The following is a 9,421-nucleotide window of genomic DNA, read 5'->3' as shown; positions in this document are numbered from 1 at the left end:
AACGGTTTAGAATAAAAAGACATGATAAGGTAAGGATAAAACAAGTAATAAAGCCCCCAGCAGCATAATGCAGTCCACATCTGAAACACCTATCAGTACCCCCTCTAAGAATTCCAGGTGTCAGAAACCGGGTCTTTGGACTCTAAATAAACCAGACACAGGAGTGCAAAAACAAGAACAGTTTATTTATTTGGCTTCTGGTTGCTGGAGTCTGGGTCCAAGGCAGGAGACCAATCTTAAAGACAGAGAGGTTATTGACTTTCGCAAGGACGAGGAGATTGTGTGATTATTGTTAGTCACTAACCTTCTCAGTCTGTACATGGCAGGTGCTATTGTCTGCAGCAGTGGAGCAGGCTGAAGCTGTTCGTGGTCTGTGGTGGGGCAATCCAGATTTGTGGTCCAGTAGTCATAGCAGGTTTCAAGCACGGGGAGCAGAGAAGAGAAGCCAGTGCCAAAACGTTATCTAAAGAGTCAAAAAACAGGCGAGGGTTCGAGGCAAGGCAAGGATACAGAACAAGATACTATCAGCAACAAGTGAGAGAGAGACAGGAACTTAAATAGCAAGCTGAACAGGTGCGTGGAATCAGGGCTGATTGCTGTGAGAAACAAGGGAGGCGTGGCATGGCTTGGAAGGAGCAGGATTGAGCTGGAGATGGGTCATAGGCATCACAAAGCAGGGGAAGGGGAACGATTGCATGAGGGGCAGAAACAATGGCAGGAGGGACTGAGAATGAGCAGATGAGGGGTCAGCGGGGGCCGCTGACCATTACACCAGGAAGGCTGGGTACTCTAAACTGCTGTTTGGTACATAGGCACCAACAACAATCAGAGCTCATCCCGCCAACCGAATGTGCAAGGAAGACACCGTCTTATCAATTTCAATGTAAACTCCAATACACGGGTGCCAAGGTGGGGGCTATCAATAGGCCACACCAGCCCAGCACCACTCACCATGGGCAACTCCAGGTTGGAATAAGGTCCAGCCCTATTCAAGGAGATTGGTCCCAGAACCAACATCATGCATTGAAGTGAGCCTGAGTATACCTTTCAACCTCATGCACAAAAGTTTAAGCTCCCTCCCCATCAGAGAGGTGACATTCTATGTCCCAAGAGCCAGCTTTGGTAAGCCAGGGTCAGAGCACCAAAGCCCTTGCCTTCTGCTGATGCCCAATGCACCATGCACTTAACTGAACTAGCCCATCCTGCAGGTGGTGGGTCCACAGGAAGTCAAATTCATGCTGTTCATTTGGATTGAGCCTGACTTGATCCCATGGGTAGAAGCCCAGTCAAAAAGCGCTTGCTCAGGCCTGGTTTCTGGGTGGGGCCCCAGTAACCCATGGCTGTGCGAGGGACATTGAGTTCCTTGCTGTCTTCTATCCATGTGAGTATTGTGAACCACTCTTTGTCTGCCTGTCATCTAGAACTAATCTGCCTTGGAAGATTCTACCAAGGGCAATTTTACCTGCCAGAATAGCTCCTTGGATCATTCAGGCACACAAACTCATCCACCATAAGGAAGCGATTCTTGGAGGAGGCCAACAATGTTCCTTTTCTATATTTAGACACATTAATGTGGATACGCTTGCCTCCTAGTGGCGCAGTATGGATAATTCAGCATTTTGTGGAATTTGTGGACGGAGAAAAACAAACCACTTAAAAAACATATTTTACATAGTGGAGACTGTTTGAGACATCAGCAAAATAAGGATATTTTGAAAACAGAAGCTTCCTGTAATTTCATAAAAGCAAAATACCAACTAGAGAACCTTCAAGGAAATCTCTCCTAATGGTTCCCTGAAGGTCTGTTTTGACTTTCACAAACTGACCTTCTAGGAACCTTGAAGGAATGTTCCCTAAGGGTTGCTTTTGCTGAAAAAGGAGTTGATGTGAAAAATACAACAAAGTGCTTTGACAAAACATATTTCCTGTATTGCAAATTTTCTTTTAGTAATAAACAATGACTGTAAGAATATATGCAGATTATCTGGGTTAAATATATATACATATATCAGAATCAGGATCAGCCTTTATTGTCAGTGCACAGAAGCACAACAAAAAGCATATGAGACTAGTGATATATACTTACTACATACTTGCTAGTACTTAATACTTTTGTACTACTTACTACATTTCTTTAATGTAAAATTGCATATACCGTAAGTGCAAGGTTTTTATTTGATTTAATTTAAATTTTTTACATTTTTAAGACATAGTTACAGATGTCAGAAACTTGGTTAGTTATTAATCAAACAGATTATTTCATTTTATTGACAGGAATTCCAGTTTAATGGTACAAAGGCTTCAGTCTAAAATAAGTTTGGTTTCCTTGTCTGCTTCATGGTCCTGTTGAAATGGGACATGTCATGCATTGAGTTTTGCTGCATTTGGCTTGGAATAAGCTGCTTCTGAATTCTTTCCTGATGTTTCTGTCTGCAGTGAAATCATCAGTAAACTCCAGAGTGCCTGTTCTGTTGGCTAACGGAGACGCTCAGGCCTCGGGCCAAGTTGGCTGTAGCTCATTAGCTCTGACTTTTTGAGTCTAGACTTTTCTTTTCATTGTTTAGAGTGAGCTATAAGTTTTATTTCATCATTCCACTGAACGTACACAAATGTTTTTGTGAATATATTTTTGTAGATGACCAGTGGGTCCTTTTGTTTGTTTCCTGTAGAGAGTTTACTTTTTATTTTGGGATAATGTCCAGAGAAAAGTAATCATGCAAAATGACGCAGAATGCTTATTGTTCTTTTGATTTGGATCTTTTTCATTGATTTTTGATTCTTTAGTGGCCTTGTTGTTATAATTCTTGAGTCATGTGGGGAATTTTTGCTGAATTTACTAAATCTTGACAATTTCTCCAAAGAAGTTGGACTCCTCTTCAACCAGATTGTCTCATCCCATCTTTAACTTTCTCTTTGTTCTCTATGTTTGGTGAGTTTGATGGTTGTCTAACGGAGCATTGCAGTGACCAATGAATCCTAAATGAGGTTGTTGAGAGATATCAGCATCTCCTACAGCTCTAATCTTACAGCAGGTATCTCTGAAAGCCTCACACAGTTTCTCTAATGTCAAACCAAGAGTGGGAGGTGGACTGTCCAACCAGCAGTGTGAGTCCACAATAATGAGCTGAGTTGGTGATCCTCCAAACTATCACACTATCTCCAGGAACCTAAATCTTATCATCTGACTCAAGCAGATGGGCTTTGTTGTTTTTGGTGCCCCTCAGATGATTTTCGGATGTTTTGGGGATTGCTGCCTTAAGCCCGTAGTATAAAGAATAAAACATAGAAATGACAGTTCAGCTGTGTTAATTTTATGCTTAACAAGTCAGATAAGGCTCAGCATAGAATGCAGCTGAAATAGGCCATTGTCCTGGTAAAAATGTACCTCATAGAAGCCTTTTCAGAGTCTTAAACACTAATGGGATGTGTCTACACCCTGGCCATACATTAATAATGCAGTGAGGTTAGAGTTTCCTGCTGTTCTTACTCCCTCTGACTGCTGAGTTTAGCTTAGGAAGCAGGATGAAGAGGTAAAATAGCGCAAGAAGTTGTTCGGCCCCTGATCAAATCACGAAATGCATTGGAAGATCTCAATTAAAAACTTTCTTTCTTTAACTTCAACACCAATAGAAGCACTTTGGTAACAGTTTCTGTTTTAAATGTGCTCTATAAATAAATCTGACTTGACTTGACCAATACCTGCAAACAGCATAGAATTCTTATCAACATTGAATGATTAGATTTGTCTTTGTCAAAACCCCCATAAAAACAGATTTACATTTTGATCAGACAAATAGTGAGAGGTACAACGGTGCAATAAAAGTTACGAGAAGATTTGTCAGTGAACGCAGCTGGCAGAAATGATGGAGAAACAGATTCATTTAAATGTTGCGTGGGGGGGATTTACTTAAACAAAGTGAGGATTGATTCTGTTCACCTGCACCTCTCAAAGGTCTGCTTGAGCCTCATTTTAATATTCAACTTGCTCTGAAATGTTCGTACTGGTTTGGCAAATATTGTGTGTCCAGTTTTAATAATTTTCAGGTTTTTGTATGAATGCGCTTTGTTGGTCGTCCTTCACATCTTTGATTCTACAGACGAGCGTGCAATGAAGAAAGTCAAAAAGACCAAGCTGTTGAATGCCTTTAATATGGGGAGTAAGGCTGAAACAGACACATTTTCTCTGACATACAGAGCTGCAGTAGTGCAGCTTTTTCCTTACACTATCAGTATGGTTTTAAAAGATAATGACCTCTAATTATCTGTTCATTTATTAGACCTCAGAGTTGTGTTTCTGGAAATAAAATATTTCTACATCTATGTTATTTATCTCAAACGGAATGGTTTTGGCCCCTGTTTGTTACCAGACACTCATCAGATGTTCTGCTTTTCTTCACAGTTATCTTTATATTGTTCTTTGCAGCTGCACCAAGTTAATATTCCAGCATCCTTTTCTTGTTTTCCAAAGGCTGCTGATTCATCACACAATCTTTTTTATCTGACTGCTTCTTTTAATTTAATTACAAACATGTTTTTTCTGTTCAGTTAAGAATAGTCCTGGTTTCCCAAACCTTGGTTCATCAATGTTGACTCCTGTTTCAGCTCACTCGTCAGAACCTTTGATAAAGTTGTATTACTCTCAGATTGCTGTCTTGATGGTTAGATATGTTTTCCTTGGTCTGCACTCGGTTCAAACGTCAGATCAAAGCTGCTGGAGAACAACCCACATCCTGGAACTCTGCCTTGAAAAAAACTTCTTGAGAGGCCAAGTTTGCAGTAACTGGTCAGTGTTAGCAGCTCATTCAATTTTCCAAACTCTTTTAACTAAAGAGTTTTCTGCATCTTTTGATTAATGATGACATTTATTTTAGACATGAAAATTATAGCATTTCATGTAGATTTTCTCTTTATCTAAGAAAAGTTGTAAAATAGGGCAGCACGGTGGCACAACTGGTAGAGCTGCTGCCTCTCAGCGAGCAGGTCCCTGGTTCAAATCCCGGTCCAGGGGCCTTTCTGGGTGGAGTTTGCATGTTCTCTCCGTGCGTGCATGGGTTTCCTCCGGGTGCTCCGGTTTCCTCCCACAGACCAAAAACATGCATGTTAGGCTGATTGGTAACTCTAAATTGTCCCTAGGTGTGAGTGAGAGAGTGAATGGTTGTTTGTCTCTATGTGGCCCTGTGATGGACTTGTGACCCGTCCAGGGTGTACCCCGCCCCTTGCACTATGATTGCCGGACAGGGGCACCGGCGACCCCCGTGACCCAAAAATGGAAGAAGCGGGTAAAAGATAATGGATGGATGGATGAAGTTGTAAAATACAAGTTGTTTGCAGTGGCGGGCACAGTTCAGCTAATCTGCTAACAGCCAGTGGGGGTGCTCAAGCACCCATACATTTTTAACTCAGCACCCCATAAAAATAAAGAAACCATCATTAGGATTTTGTAAGAAAACTCGGTTCTCAAACCTTAGATTCACCAAACTGTTGAATAAATTAAAATAAACTAATGTTTTGTTAGTTAAGATGTCCATGTTTGAATCAGATCACCTTTATTAAAAAAATGTAAGCATCCAGCAACACAGCATTGGAAACAACTAGTGAAATCCTGTGTTCTCTGTTTGTTTGGTAGCCTCTCATTGTTTTCCCTCTGCTACCTGTCCATTCCCACAGTGCTTATCCACCATCAGCCTGCCACGCCCAGTTACACCTGGTCCCTGTTTCTTCTGTCACAGCTGAAGCCACACCCCTCATAAGCCCTGCCTCATTAGTCCCTCAGTTATCACTAACTGTACAGTTGAACATTGTGTGTGCTTACACCATGTCGAGTTGTCCTTGTGCCCCTTAGTTCTTCTTTTGCTGCTAGCGCAGCCTTTTTTTATCTGATCATATCAAAGCTCCTTATGTCAGCTCGCAATCTCAAGTCCAACCTCCCGAAACTGTGACATTTGATGTCAACAAAAGTCAGGTTTTATTGTGAAATTATTAGGAAAAAATACATGAAAGACTGTATGTGTATACATAAATAAATAAATAGTAAGTATTTTAGGTTCCTCTGACCTCTACTGGATTCTTCTTAGGGTAAAGTCTACGTGTTGAAATGTAATAAAGTGGAGAACTTCTTTTTTTATCAGTTTCCTTCTTTACAGCAAGTCATCCTCTATCTCATTCTGTCCTCTTCTGTCCTCACTCCAACTACCTCCATGTCCTCTCTAACTACATCCTCTTTGTCTTTTTCCTGGCAGCTGTATTTCTAACGTCATTCTACCAATATACCCACTGCCCCTCCTCTGGACATGTCCAAACCATCTCAGTCTGCTCTCTCTAACTTTATCTCCCAGTCAACCTGTTCTCACCAAGGGGAGAACTTTGCCATAGTGTAAAATAACCAGAAGTTATAAAAGACTAATAACAGGCTCGTTTTAAGCCAAAAGTTGTTTCAGAAGTCAACAAAATAAGATTAGGTCATTTCTGATGTATCTGACCCAGAAACAGACCAGTCCCATGGTTCACTAAGCTATTAGAGATAAAGTTATTTTATTTCTGGTTTATAATTTCCTCTGCAGCTTCATCCACTAACATTACTGAAACACACACAGAAGCCAAATTAACCTCCACCAGGACTTCATTTGGTCTTAGAGTCCAGTTCTGCTCTCCTTCCTCCTGCTGCCTACAGAAGACGAAGCTGAGCAGTGGGATTAGTTTATCACTTAGAGAAAATGGAGAAATGTGACGTGCCTGCCCAAACCCAACAACCCAGTCTGTTCAAAATTTTCCCAAGGTTTTGAAATACGTAGTTTGAAAAAGTGTTGAAATGTTTGAAACTTCCAGGTCTGTCAAAAGGATGAAAAACTATGAAGAATTTCTTGGGAGTTATGTTTTATTCTTCCTTCTGTTTTGCAAAGAGTCGAAACCTGAGTTTCTAGTAATAAATTCCCAGGAGAAGCAGCATGCACTTCACATTTTATAAAGCTATAAAAGATAATAAATAGAAGTTATGTTGTTCCCACAAATCCATCTTTTGCATACATTTGGTGGTGTACATGTATGGCAAATAGTTTTTTACTGGACGTCAAAAATGGCCCCAGAAACAGTCCAAGAATTATGAATGTGGAAAGCTACTTGAAATTATAAATAGTGATATAAATGAAACATTAAATAAACAGATGAACCATTTAGAAACCTGTAAAATACAGAATCCAGTTCGGATTCTGTTGCAGTTGATGATATTGGATGTCAGCAGATGTGTCATTGGATTTGTGTCCATTTATACATTATTGACTCCATAAAGCACATCATGGGTAATAGAAGCTGAATGAATCAGATTTTTTTACACACAAGCTAAAACACAGAAAATACACATCCCTTCTTTCCAACAGATGCTCAGATGTCACCTCCAGCCTCCACAGTGTCCGCATCCTTCCTTGTTTTGCATCCATACCACACTGATGCTCTACTACACTTGGACGCGGTGCATTCTGGGTACTTTTCACTCCTCCTATATGTTGCTTGAGGCTGAGAGGAGCTAAAAATAAACCAGTGGCTCCAGTGGTCAATTCATGTCATCAGCCATTCAGCGTGACGTGCATCTTACACACCGGCACCGACCCAACAGTCGGTGACCCTGTGTCAGGATCTTCTGTCCTGACAGGGACTCAGGGACTGTGGTGGTTCTGTCTGCAGTTCTGCTGTGATTCACAGGCATCTGGCTTTGGCTACATGGCATCTCTCAGTTTGCTGCTCTTCAAATGATTTCAAAGGATGCTGCGAACACGAGAGCCTGTTGCCTAGGAAACAACCTTGGCATGGCCCCAGTGATGGCTGTACAATGCCACAAAATAATCAGTGAAGAAGAAGAAGAGAAGGTTTCTGTGTTTGTAGTGCCGCGGACGCGTGCCTGGCAGGGATCCTCCAGTTGTACTCTTTGGCTTTGAGGTCTCTTATGGCCACTGATGAATTTTGAGCCGCTGGTTGAAACCCGAGTCGTGCTGCGGGTCAGTGGGTGTGTCAGGAGCTACGGGACGTCCTGATATTGTTTTCAGAGTGCAGATATCTGACACCCAGCAGAGCCACACGTGAGCTCAGTCAGAGAAGATCTCACCCCATCATCCTCCCTCACTCATTACTCTGAGCTGTTTCAGGTGTTGTGGTTGTAAACCCCTGCTGGGAGATCTGTGCACTCATGTATGCATGTTTACAAGAGCGCGTGGATGTAAGGTTACGTAATAAATGTGACGCAGAGCGTAGAGGCTATAAACCTCGTGCAGTGAATGAACATGTCCAACAACTGAAACGATTCCTCAGGAGCTCGGGGGACAGCGATGAATACTGCACACGAGTGTGTTTGCCTCGGGTCGGGCTGCAACACGAACGTTTTAAATTAAATAGCTCACTAAAACTGAATGTCTGCCAAATCTAGAAGCCGAAAACAAGGTCATGTGGTCTCACTGTAGTGGCGGCGGGCAGCCGTAGAGTTGGTTTAGATTCATACATGTCCATGAGCGCTACTGAAGGAGTGGCCTCATGCAGGAGGACTGTGATTTAACTATCTGCTCAGTCAGCACCGGCTGTGCTTAGTGTTAGTTATCAATATTGTGTCTTCTGCTTTCACCTGTCCAGTACTTTAATGTTGTTGATTTGCTGACATCAGTTATGTGAGCACAAAATTAATTGAAATTGCTTTATTGCATAACTTATGGCTTCTGGAGGTGCAGTTGGTCTAGTTTCACAATAGATGACAACCACGCAACGATGTGAATTAAAAAAGGTACAAGAACATGGGGGATCTTTAAAGAGCTTTGGAGAGGTCTTTAAGTGTGTATTAAGAATATTGTGTCATAGAATATGATAGGATGAGGAGGGTGTTGTCTGGAACCACCCACCTCTACAACTTCAAGAACTGATCTTAGTTGGGACCTCTAAGACAGCGGTGAAGGGTTGGGAGGACGATTCTTTTGGGGTTTGCAGCTGCATCCTGTTTTTACCAAACTTACCTCATTATGTATTTAAACTTGGCTTTTGTAAGCTTTTATGGCCTGTTTTATCTGTCCTGCTGAACCTCTGTCGCAAAGCAGAAAAGTGGAATTGGATATTCCGTCCATACGTCCATCCTTCCCTCCATCTGCACATGTGAGCATGATAACTTTGAAACAGAAGTGAGGTACCGACTGCCTTTTTGGTGTGTGGCTGCAGCTAGAAGTAAGAAATGTCTTCCAAATATTTGATTGCTGTATCAAAATCCAAGATGGCTGCCACCATATATGTGTATATGTTAACCTTGTGAGCTGAACAACAAGGAAAATAAAAATACGTGCTGGTTTTCATTTTGGTGTGGGGCTGCATCTACTGTAGGTGTAAGAAAGGTCACCTAAAAAATTTGAATTGCCAAGTCAAAATCCAAGATATATTTAAACCCCAATATATATAT

The sequence above is a fragment of the Nematolebias whitei genome, chromosome 5, assembly GCF_014905685.2.
Source record: "Nematolebias whitei isolate Nwh7 chromosome 5, NemWhi1, whole genome shotgun sequence".
Classification (NCBI taxonomy): domain Eukaryota; kingdom Metazoa; phylum Chordata; class Actinopteri; order Cyprinodontiformes; family Rivulidae; genus Nematolebias; species Nematolebias whitei.
The sequence above is the reverse complement of the archived record's forward strand: the minus strand, read 5'-3'. Positions refer to the sequence as shown.